Here is a 13534-nt window from a genome sequence, read left to right as displayed (position 1 = left end):
CCAATTTTATTACATGAAACTTTCCTTGCCCTCGTTAAACCCTCTGATTTGCTTGGTGCTGAACCCTCTCCTAACCCAGGGCAGGCCCCCCTTTTACCACTCTCGAACAGGTGGCGCCCAAACAAGGGATTTTTTAAGACCCTAGCCTCCCCTTCAATGAAACTAACTAAATCATCAAACTGTACGGTCTGCTTCTTCTCACTAATTATCTTGTCGGCAACTCTACACCATCGATCCCGCACACTAGATGGGAATTTGCTCAGGATCAACCTCATTGTTTTTGGGTTCTGCAATTCGGCGACACCATAAGGGATGCACGAAATAGCATTTCTGCAGGTTTTTAACATCACTGCATACTCATCAAAGTCTTCTGCATTATTCTCCCCCATGTCCTTCCATTTGATTACCTTATCCACGTATGCGATGGCTATTTGCTCAAGGTTGCCGTATCGCTCCTCCAAAAAATTTCCTGCCTGCCTATAGCCCTCTGAAGCATTTAAGTGGAGGCAAGCTGCCACTATCTCATTTGGCCTACCTGTTGGGTATAAATCCAGATACCTCAGCCTTTCCTTATCATTTGTCAACTGGCTGCTAAATATGTCATCGAATGAGCGGATGAACCTAAAATACTTTGTATAATCTCCATCAAACTTAGCCATATCCTGCTTGGGCATCAAGCCTTTGAGGCTGCAAGAGATTAATGTCTGCAAGATTTCCTTATTACTTAAGTCCCCTTGGTTATTCCCACCTGAGTTGACTTCAGGCACCACTGCACCCAAACCCATAGGTTGTTCACTCCTGTCCATGTCAGGGTCTATGTGCTCCCTTATCCTAGTAACGGGAGTTATTTCTCTATCATTTTCATCAAATTGTTGTAAAACCTTCTCTGCCACCACCTCAGCTATCTCTGCCTCCAACCTAAGCTTCTCCCTCCTCTGTCTTAAAGTTTCTTCCTCTCGCTCTATGGCCTGCAGCTCTTCCAACTTCTGTAATTTTGCTTCCAACCTGGCTCTAGAAGCAGCTGCTGACGCACGCCTACTCCCAGTAGAACTCATGCTCGACTGTTTAGAGACCCCTGAAGCAACAGATTGCCTACCAATAACTGATGCACTATCCCCCACATTTAAATGTTCCTCCTCCTCTGGGAATGGCCCAATGTCCTCTCCTGCCTCATGGTCCTGATTGATCTTACTGTCCTGCCTGACCTTGAGTTCCTTTAAAAATTGCCAAGAACCTGCACCACTCCGTGAAGACAACTACCAGTACCTTACTCAGTTGCGACGTCACAAAGATCCTTCAAGCCTAGGGAGCAACCCTGAATGCATCAATGTCTCTTGTCCCAGCCTTATTTACTTAAGCCTTACTGCAAGCGGCAAACAGACTGTGGGAAATCATCCTACGAACCTGAATTAATACACCATGAGGCTTAATCATGTTGCATTGCTCTCCCAGCTTGAGCACGCCCGCCCCTCTAATTGCTATTAACCCTTTACCGTGGTTCATCAGGGTCCCTAGCTAGGACACCACAGTCCTACCAAATTTCGTTACCAACCCACGAACACGATCTTGAACCCCTCAAATTTTGCCAATCAGCCCTTGCCCTGGACAAACTCACCCAGATGTAGTTTTGCATACCAACCACAAAATTATGCCCCTCCCTGAAGAAATGGCACAAATCTGGGAACCATCAAAACATATAGCTATATATATATATTTTTTTTAAAGAAAGGTAAGATTGTAAGAACCCAGTTAAATACACCCTACACACACAAACCACTGCCCAGCACATTAAATTTTCACATTAAATGACCCAAATGTTTTTTTACGCATGACTACCATGTGCAAGATTATCCTGCTGAATAATTCTCCAAAACAAAATTAATTACCCAAACCGGAATAATTCTCCAAAACAAAATTAGTTACCCGAACTTGAATAATTCTCCAAAACAAAATTAGTTACCCAAACTTGAATAATTCTCCAAAACAAAATTAGTTACCCAAACTTGAATAATTCTCCAAAACAAAATGAGTTACCCAAACTTGAATAATTCTCCAAAACAAAATTAATTACCCAAACCTGAATAATTCTCCAAAACAAAATTAGTTACCTAAACTTGAATAATTCTCCAAAACAAAATTAATTACCCAAACTTGAATAATTCTCCAAAACAAAATTAATTACCCAAACTTGAATAATTCTCCAAAACAAAATTAATTACCCAAACTTGAATAATTCTCCAAAACAAAATTAATTGCTCTACTTAACCAGTCCCTCTTACGACGCCAGTAGAATAAATTTAAGCGACTATCAGAATCTTAAACTTAAGGTCTCCCCTCCTCAATAACTGTTAAATATTAATTAATGACGTACGCCAAAATTCGTTAAAATTCGCCCATGAACATTTTAATCCCCTCGTTGCAGAACCACCATATGCCTGATAAATAATTTGACTCATGCGGCACTTTTAACATTCGCGCCAAACACCTTCAGCGATACACAACAACCTTAAAACATGAACATTTAGCATTCGTTGCGGAACCACCATGGAGCTGATAAATAATTGCATTGGTGATGGCACTACCACTAAATACGCCTAACAATGCCTTAAAGAAATGGATCCAACAATGGCTTCTTATTTGTGTAGACTTAGCTTTCTTCGCCCTTCTTTGGGCGCAGCGTGGTAGCGGACGTCTTTTGAAAACTAGCTCATTTCCTCGCCTTCTCCGGCCCAACGTGGGTGTGAGAGTGAAACGTTGACTGTATTATTTTGCCTTTATTACAATCGGTCACTGAAAAAATGAACAAACAAATATTCACAGTAGTGACAATTTTGCCATTTTAGTTAAATGATAACTCCTTAACACTAGGACAGGTAAATCCCTTAACTCACATTAGAATCAATTTCTCAGTCATCACAATAGTTAAAATAATTATAACTACACATAGAATCTTTAAGAAATATACATAGGCATTACCATGCACTTCGAGAAATTAAAAATGTCATGAGCGATCTCTACCTGTCAGCTATCCCGGCCCGTAGCGCGTTTCCCCCTTACGACCTCTCATGCATTCATTCATTATCAAAGTATAAGATCTCATTCAGTGTCTCATTATTAAGTTATAATGATCTCTTAACAAAATAAGGTAAAATTACAGTTTCAACCATTATGGGAAAACTGGAATAAAAATATATTTGTTGCATCAGAAATAATGTAGTTCCAACGGATTTAACATTTATTTTGACTGCAAACCATCCGATTTAGAGATTTACTATATGTAATTGGAGTTAAAAAAACGAGTTTTTCCAGAAAAAGGTAAATGTCCAGGAAAAGGCCGCACCCGTTTTTCAAGTATTAACGACGAAAAACGGCAAAAAACGACCAGATTGGTGTTGCACATCGCATAGAAACACGAGGAAATGAATAAAAAAGAAACTAAGAGTTACTCTTACACACAAAATCTAAGCATAAACCTACTACTTCAATTATGGGGGATCCCAGTGGGAAGCGGGGTTTTTGGGTGGGGGAAGGAGGAGAAAAGGGATTTTCGGGGCACTACCGAACCTAATACAACCACCTAACCTTACCTAGGGCCCTGTACCCCGACCTAGGCCTAGCGGGGGGCGACCCCCCCTCAAGGCCACAGTGATTTTCGGGGCACTACCGTGTGAAGACTCTAGTTGTCCGCGGGTGTGGACGTGTGTGTTAAAGCTCTGTATCAAAACTGGCTCAAAGCGGGAATCATTGTGTATCTCGTTGTTAATCCTATGAAAATAACTTTTGTGGGTGTTTACTAGTGTTGATAGTGTGAAATTGAGTGTTAAAAGTCAGTGGTTTCTTTTGTGTGTGAGGTCTGTGGCGAAAGGCCTGACCCAGCATTTTTGTGTTGGGGTGGGGCTACCTGAAAAGTCATTTAAAAATGATTCAATATGCCCATCTTTAGAAAACGAAAAGAAAAATTTAGTCCCGTGAAAGATCTTGATCAATTTATGACCGAAATTGACACGGTACTCCAAGGTAAAAAGGGGAAAAAAATGGCAGAAGCTAACATACAGATGAACGTCGCTGATGACGTATTTGATGACGGATGCAATGAGGGCAGGTGTGGATATTGTGAAAACTTTGTCGAAGTTGGGATACAATGTGATGAATGCCGAAGATGGTACCACAATGAAGTAGCTTGCTCAAATTTAGAAGATGTCACAAGTGTGATTTTTGAAAGCAGGAACATCGTTTATAAATGTTCAAGATGTGTTGATATTGCAAATCCCAATGGTTCATGGGTCAGGCAATCATGGGAAAACATGACGAAACTAAGCATCAGCATGGAAGAGATGAAGGTAAATGTACAACGACAGATGTCAGATTTTATGGATACGATAACTGCTCAATACACCAATATGCGTCATGAAATTGCTGAGCTGAAAGAGAAACTTACGGAATACGAACAAGAGAATGTGACCAAGACCACATATGCAAGTAAGCTGAAGTCAAAGAATACTTTGGTCATAAGATCTGCGGAGGAAAATATGAAGGCTTCAGATATCATGAAGAAGATAACCACGGATGTTGAACAGGTCAAAACCTCTAAACAAGGCCACTTGGTAGTTAATTTTTCGGATAAAGTTGGGTTAGAAAAGGCTAAAAAGGACTTAGAAGAGGTCAAAAAAGACATTAAGGTAGAAGTGGACAAAAAAGATCTACTTAAACCGAAGATCAAGGTCTGCAATATCGATGAAAATGAAGATGATATAATTGCTAGTATAAAGGAGAAGAATGAATGGTTGAATGATATATGTGAAAAGGAAGAGGACTTTAAATTGATCAGGAAGTTTAAATCAAGACATAGCAGTAAATCACATGTCATTATTAAGTGTAGTCCAACTATCAGGAAAGCTTTCCGTAAAAAGGACGATAGAGTATATACCACGTATGGAGGATGCTGTAAAATTTATGATTCCTACAATGTATTTCAGTGTTATAAATGCCAGGAATTTGGTCACACTGCCGATAGTTGTAGCAAGACTCAGGTATGTGCCAAGTGTAGCCAGGAACACCGAACCAGGGATTGTAGTGTTAATACGTTAAAGTGTTATAACTGCTCAATGAGGAATTACAGTGATACGAATCATAGGACTTATGATGAAAACTGTAAAGTATACAAGGAGGAGCTTACCAGGATAAAAAATAGGACCGATCATGGAGTCTAGCCCATTGGTTAAGTGTGGTCTGATAAATATTCAATCGGTGGGGAATAAAACCTTAAAGATTAGAAATTTTATTAATGAAATGGAATTAGATTTATGCTTATTAACTGAGACTTGGTTGCAGGGAAATATTAGTGATAACTCAAAGATTCAGGAGATGACGCCGTGTACTCATGATTTCTACCATGTACCAAGAAAGGATAAAACTGGAGGAGGAGTAGGTGTCTTCGTGTCGAAAACCTTCTCTAGGGTTTCTATCATGAATGAAATAGTATTTGAAACGTTTGAATATATCTATTTAAAACTGACAAGAAACAGTAAGGTATTGAATATAATATCATTGTATAGACCACCAGGGAGTAATATGAAGAAATTCATTGAAGAATTTAGTGTTCTTGTGGGTGTGGTAGACGATATTAAAAATACATTAATTGGTGGAGACTTTAATTGTTGGGTAGATGATGTAAATGATAATAAGGCTAAAGAACTCAAGGAAGTATTTGAGATGTTTAATTTAATAAACAGTGGTATCAACGTCAGTGGGTGGTCATACACTCGACTTGGTCATATGTGGGAGAGATTCTGACCTAATAAGAAACCTTGAAGTTGAACCAGACTTTGAGATCTCAAAAACACATAAACTCATCACTTTCGATGTTAATATAAATTGCATCAGAGTATTGAAGAAATGGATCAACATTATAGGGAACGGGAAAAATTTTGATGCTGAGAATTTTATTGAAGTTAGTGTAGCGCAAAATGTCTTGTGAGAACATACAATGTGATCATATGGTAGATAGAGAATGTGTTGGGTGGTTATACCAAAAAAAAATATAATGACAATTTTGGAAAAAATGTATGATACCAAGTGTCCTATAAAGAGCAAACAAATAGTTGTACACGAAAATGTTAGATGGTATAATAGTGAGCTATTAAAGGCAAAAAGACATAGACGTAAGATGGAAGGTAGATGGATAAGAGCCAAATCCTCACAAGCCAGAAATCTATATAATAAGGCCAGAAATGACTATAACATCCTGTTAGAAAAAACAAAAAGAAAATTCTACAACGACGAAAGTAAAAAAACTAATAACATGAGGGAATTTCACAAAAATCTAGATGATTTGATGGGATTGAAGAAAAAATATGTCTTACCTGAAAATGTCTGTGCAGAGAAATTTGCTATATTCTTTAATGAAAAAATTGATAAAATTTATAGAGGTTTCCCCCAAAATCAGCTAGAAGGACAGTCAGTTATGCCAGTGAAGGAGGGTAAGAAGTTTAAAAAAATTTAAGGAAATAAATATGCGTGACTTGTTAAAGGTTATGAGAGAGATGAAGAATACATATTGTGGAAACGACCCTTTTCCAAATAGTTTAATAAGTGAAGCTCCAAACAAGCAAGTTGTATATAATATTTACATAAATATAATTAACCTAAGTATATCACAATCCAGTTTTCCTAGCTGTGAAAAGACTGCGTTGATCAAACCAATATACAAAGGAAAAGGTGATGTAAATGAACTAAATTCATATAGGCCCATTTCAAATTTATCTTACATGTCGAAGCTTATTGAAAAAATCATAAGTGAGCAATTATGGGCGCATATTGATGAGTTAGAGGTATTCCCGGAAAATCAGTCGGCCTATAGAGCTAATCACTCTACAGAAACTACCTTGTGCTCAATAATGAATGATATGATAGGTCTTCTTGATGAAGGGAAGTGTGGAATTTTGATTATGTTAGATCTTAGTGCTGCCTTCGATACTGTTGTGCACGAGTACTTACTTGACGACTTAAAGTCCATTGGAGTGACTGAGGAAGCACTTGAATTTTTGCGAAGCTATTTAACGAACAGGAAGACTATTGTAGAAGTTTCTGGAAACCGATCTAGTGAGAGAATTCTTATGAAAGGTGTACCACAGGGTAGTGTTCTGGGTAACTTTTTTACTCCGCTGAAATGCTAGTGAAACTTAGTTTTCGACTAAAGTCGTTCGTAATTGGTTATGAAACCCATGACGTCATAACGATGTCACACCTCTCAGCCAATAATGAGTAACTGGAACTGCTTTTGTTTGCGTAAGAAAGTAAGTTACAGGGCTCATTAAAAGTAAACATTACCGTAGAGGAAACACCTCTCCCGACTTAGGAAAAATTCGAGGTAAAAACTTAATATTTTTTTTTCTCTGTAAGTATGCATGAGCGACAATAATGTATTGAGAAGAAGTGTTTTGTTATCACGTGCTTTACTCGGGAAAAATATCAATATAATAGATTTCCCATAATGGTCGAAACTGTAATAATACCCAAAATAATACTCTTTTACTTACCAAATCGTTTGCTTTCCCACTGTAAGGACCGTCCGTCTTAATCCCCTCGTGGTCCGCTGCCTACATTCCTGAAGGGGAACGGCATCATAATTGTGCACATGACCAGTAACGACTCTCGTTGAACGAGCCTGTATTTCCATCATATTCACTTCTCTATTTAGCTATCAATTGTTATTCATCAGCAACAACCCTCTCTTAGCTCTTAGTGTATAAAATCTCAGTACACTGCAATGTTTACCTCCAAAATCGCTTAATTTCCTCCAAGGCCATACACATCCGTCCGCTCTTAGGTCTAAACACAAATGGCCAAGCTTCCCTCCCATGCACTTGTCCAGGCGGCGGGGAAAATTAGCCGATGGTTCCCTTTTCTTGCTCGTCATAAAGGGAGAGAGGAAATAGGGAAAGCGTCCAAAATCACCCTTAGTGCCCACAAAAGGGAACTTATTTACTTGTAAATAAAATTTTTCTTTTGAAATGGGACAAGAGTATACGCTTATATCTTATATCGAGTTGCCCGAAATTCAATTACCAAATTTTTCTTTTACCGCGAAAACAGCTGTTTACGACTGCGCAGCAAGCACGTTGTTAATGGTCGCGCAGCAAACATATTGTTTTTCAGTCACGCAGCGGACATATTGTTAACAGTAGCGCAGAGAAGTATACGAGTCTGCTAGTTACACTTGTCTCCGGAAAATACTGTAAGCTCTACTTATGGTTGATTTTGATACGGCTGAAACTAAAAGTAATTTTGGAAATTTTTAATGCTAACCTTTCCCATTTTCTTTTACAGGTAAGTGTTAACAAATTGCTGTAAGAAGGATTCATTCAGAAAAGTAAGGTATGTTTATTATTTATCTCTCTCTCTCTCTCTCTCTCTCTCTCTCTCCGACAAAGAAAATGAATAAGGTGAATCTTGTGAATATCCTAATTGATGCATTAGGAAAAAGAATGCCAAAAGCATGCAAACTGTGTAAGGTTTGGTATAGCATAGTCAATCCACAAAACCTAATCAGAAAATGTGCTGCATGCAACATTCCGACCCATCCACAGTGTGCTGAGGTAATACAAGATTTGAGAAAAGATACAAGAATTTTTTGTTCTACATGTCTATCATGGATAGACAATGTTATTAAATCAAGATTGAATGTACAAATAGTTGAGGATGAAGAAGAAGAGGAAGAGGAAGAAGAAGAAGAAAAAGAAGAAGAGGAAAACGGAAGAGAAGTAAACAAAAATGAAATGACAGAAAAAAATAAGGAAAACAAAGAACAAGATAAAATTATGGATGCAGAGATACTCATTGATACTACATATGAGGCAATAAAGCAGCATACCTACGAAGAAATAAATTACGATATGACAACAGAAAAGCAAATCCCGAAGAGGCTCTACCCAGATCTATACAATGACGGGAAAGAGGAAAAAATAGACAAGAAAGAAAATCTGCAACCTTTTGAAAAGAGGGAATTGCAGATTTGGAGAAAGATGTTACTACAAACATCCTAAGATATGTCAAAACTATGAAATATATGGTAAATGTGCATACTTAGATGGATATGGGGATGATTGCAGAGATCTGCATCCAAAAATATGTAAAAACCTAAAAGAAGGAAAAGGATGTAAGTTCGACAAAAAATGCAAATATATGCACCCTGTAGCCATGAATCATAATCAAATAAATAACCAACCAAGTAATAAAATCCAAAATAAGAAAGAAACAAATAAAGAGAGAAATCAAGAATATCAGGTAAAAGAGAAAAGCAAACCACCAATGAGATATGCAGAGGTGTCAGCAAAAAATTTCAAAGCATCAGCTCCGAAATTCTACTCAAGAGATAATAACTGTATTTATTATGCAAGAGGATATTGCAGAAACGGAGAAAATTGCAGATTCAGACACAAAATGAATAATTATGATGAAGGAAGATCAAATATTATGGAAAAGTTGGATTTTTTAATGTCAGAATTTCTGGAAATGAAAAAAAGAACAACATACCAGAACAGGAAAGAGACATGGGAAAATCCTTATTACTACCAGTATTAAATGAAGGAGAAAACACGCAAACCATCATAGTGATGAATGCGCAGGGTTTAGTTACGAGTAACTCAAAAAGAAAAATAGAGTACTTAGAAGAACTAACCCAAAATGAAAAGAAAATAGATATAATGAATATAAGTGAAACCTGGTATTCCCAGAGACTGGGAATGATGATCAAATAAAAGGGTTCCAAACTTATAGATCAGATAGAAAAAATAGGAATCAAGGGGAACCGCAATAATATGGGAAAGACAAAAACAAGGAAAAATATATGAGAAATATAGTAACTCAGAAATGTGAACTAATAGCGGTAGAATTTGAATCTGAAAAATTGATGAACATAGTAATATATAGCCTCCTAATACTAAAGAGTTTGACTTAATAATTGAAAAATTGGATGATATATGTAGAAATCACAAGGACTGGACTATTCTCCTATCTGGTGACTTCAACTTTCCTTTCGTAGAATGGAAAGAACGAATAGGAGATTGTGGTTGTACTTATACATATAAAAAAGAGAGTAATAGTAGTGCAGAAGATAAGAGGCAATTTGAAAAGCTATTAGATATGCTACTAGAATACAACATTCAACAAATAAATCACCTGCCAACAAGAAAGGAAAATACTTTAGACCTAGTATTTGTGAACGAGATGAATTATGTTAAAGAAATAATAGTTTATAATGCGAATATTTCAGACCATAATGTCATAGAATTAACAGTTCATTCCAAAGCAAGTGAAAATAGAGATAAGCAAGAAATGAAAAAGTGGGAAGGATATGGAAAATACAACTTCTACAGTAAAAATATAAAATGGTCAGAAATTAATGAAGAATTAAACAAAGATTGGGATAACATTTTCGTAAGTGATGACATAAGGGTAAATACGGAGATATTATATAAATATTGGAGAAAATAGTGGAAAAATATATACCGAAGAAGAAAAGTAAACATCATCATGCATACCAAGAGACAGAAGGATCTTGTTCCAGAAAATCAGAAAGTGGAAAAAAGGTCTTGCAAAAGAAAAAAATGCATGGAAAGTTTATTATGAACTAAAAAGTAAGATAGAAAATGCAGAACAAAAAGATTATACAATCAAAAGAAAATGAAAAACGGGACTTGGAAGAAAAAACCCTATTAAATATCAAGCAAAACCCCAAGCTATTATACTCATATGCGAAGAAGATGAATAAAAGAAGAATAGAAATAGGCCCTCTGAGAATTGAAGGGAGATTAACGAATGAAAAAAAGGAAATTTGCAACATACTGGCAGAACGATATAAGAGAGAATTCACCCCTAGAATAGATAATGAAGATAATGATATAGAAGTAAGGGATGAAAATAGTGAATATTTAGCTGACATAGATATTAATGAAGCTGATATTGTGCAGGCTATTAATGAAATTAAAAATGGAGCTGCTGCAGGGCCTGATGGAATTCCTGCTATTTTGTTAAAGAAAGTAGTTCATTCTATCGCAAAGCCACTTGCAATATTATTAAGACAAAGTGTAGATACAGGCAAGATTTATGATGAGCACAAATTAGCATATATTACCCTACTTTCAAAAGTGGATCAAGACTAGAGGCAAGTAATTATAGGCCTGTGAGTCTAACATCACATATTATGAAAGTGTATGAAAGGGTAATGAAGAAAAATATTATGAAACATTTAATAAAAAATAATTTGTTTAATAAAGGACAACATGGTTTCGTACCCGGAAAAAGTACACAAACCCAACTGTTAGTCCACCGTGAGAACATATTCAAAAATATGAAAAGCGGAAATGAAACAGATGTGGTTTATTTAGACTTTGCAAAAGCTTTTGATAAAGTAGACCATAATATATTAGCGAAGAAAATTAGAAAACACAATATCGTGGATAAAGTAGGAAGATGGTTTAAAAGAATTTTTACACAACAGAAAAACAGATAGTTATTGCAAACGACGAGAAAATCGGAGAAGTCAAGGTAATATCCGGTGTGCCGCAAGGTACGGGTTAGCTGCAATACTGTTTGTTATTATGATTGAAGACATAGACAATAATGTGAAGGATTCCGGTAGTGAGTAGTTTTGCAGATGACACAAGAATAAGTAGAGAAATTACTTGTGATGAAGATAGGAACGCTCTACAAAGAGACCTTAACAAAGTATATGATTGGGCAGAGGTAAATAGGATGGTATTTAACTCTGATAAATTTGAATCAATAAATTATGGAGACAGAGAAAGAAAGCTATATGCATATAAGGGACCTAATAATGAGACCATCACAAATAAGGAAGCGGTTAAAGACCTTGGTGTGATGATGAATAGGAACATGTTATGCAATGATCAAATAGCAACTCTGTTGGCAAAATGTAAAGCAAAAATGGGAATGTTGTTACGGCACTTCAAAACAAGAAAAGCTGAACACATGATTATGCTTTATAAAACATATGTTCGTAGTCCACTTGAATATTGCAATATGATATGGTACCCACACTATCAAAAGGATATTGCACAAATAGAGAGTGTACAAAGGTCCTTTACAGCTAGAATAGAAGAAGTTAAGGACCTAGACTACTGGGAAAGACTACAATTCTTAAAATTATATAGTCTAGAAAGGAGAAGAGAACGCTACATGATAATTCAGGCATGGAAACAGATAGAAGGAATAGCAGAAAATATCATGGAACTAAAAATATCAGAAAGAGCAAGCAGAGGTAGATTAATAGTGCCCAAAACTATACCAGGAAAAATAAGGAAAAGCACACAGACATTAATCCACTACGCACCAGCATCGATAATGCAGCGTCTATTCAATGCGTTGCAGCTCATCTGAGGAATATATCAGGAGTGAGCGTAGATGTGTTTAAGAATAAGCTCGACAAATATCTAAACTGCATCCCAGACCATCCAAGATTGGAAGATGCAAATATACCGAAGATGTACTAGCAACTCTCTGGTAGACATTAGAGGTGCCTCACACTGAGGGACCTGGGGCAACCCGAACAAGATGTAAGGTCTGTAAGGTCTGTAAGGTCTCTCTCTCTCTCTCTCTCTCTCTCTCTCTCTCTCTCTCTCTCTCTCTCTCTAAACACACTCACACTGGTAAAAATGTTCGTTTACAATAAAAGGAGCCCATAAAAAGGACAAAATATAGAAAGTAACTACTATATTTCAGAGACTGCTGTATCTCTCTTTAGTACTTATTTTCTATATTTTGGTGTTTTGATGGGCTTGTTTTATTATTATTATTATTATTATTATTATTATTATTATTATTATTATTATTATTATTTCATATGTGTATATATATAATACATATATAATACAACATGCAACATACATACATACATACATACATACATACATACATACATATGTGTGTATACACACATATATTGTATGTATGTATGTAAAGTTCCAGTGCAGCATCATATAATGTTTTTCGAGTTTGTTACCTTAATACATCGGATTGGAAGCACAGTATGATATAAATTAATCAATAAATCTCCTTAGTTTTACCGGAGTCCGATGTTACCCTCCGACTACTCCATATACTAAAATATTGATCCGTTCTCCAGGTGGGGAGTTTTTTACGGTTCATTTGAGTATAATAATAGACGTGGCGGCCAGGATTGTTAAATCCGGTGATGCATGAAGTATATTAAGATGCCAATGGGCCTAAGATTTCAGATTTTTGGTTTGGTGGGGACTTCCAAAAAAAAAGAAACCTGGGATTTTTGTGGAGAACTTCTTCCCTCATTCTGTGATGTGCTGTTGTGTCGGAAAATACTAATACCATCTCAATCCCGTTAACTTTGCATTCTTTCCATTTCCCATCAACAGTATTTACAACATTAAGTTTTCACAACTTGAATAGGTAATAATAGTTAGGTAATCTTACTAGAATGGGCGTTATGTCGGTCCGTCCGTCTGTCATAAAATCACGGCCAAACGGCTGGCCCGATGGG

Source organism: Macrobrachium nipponense, chromosome 32, assembly GCF_015104395.2.
Source record: "Macrobrachium nipponense isolate FS-2020 chromosome 32, ASM1510439v2, whole genome shotgun sequence".
Classification (NCBI taxonomy): domain Eukaryota; kingdom Metazoa; phylum Arthropoda; class Malacostraca; order Decapoda; family Palaemonidae; genus Macrobrachium; species Macrobrachium nipponense.
Note: the sequence above shows the minus strand (reverse complement) of the source record.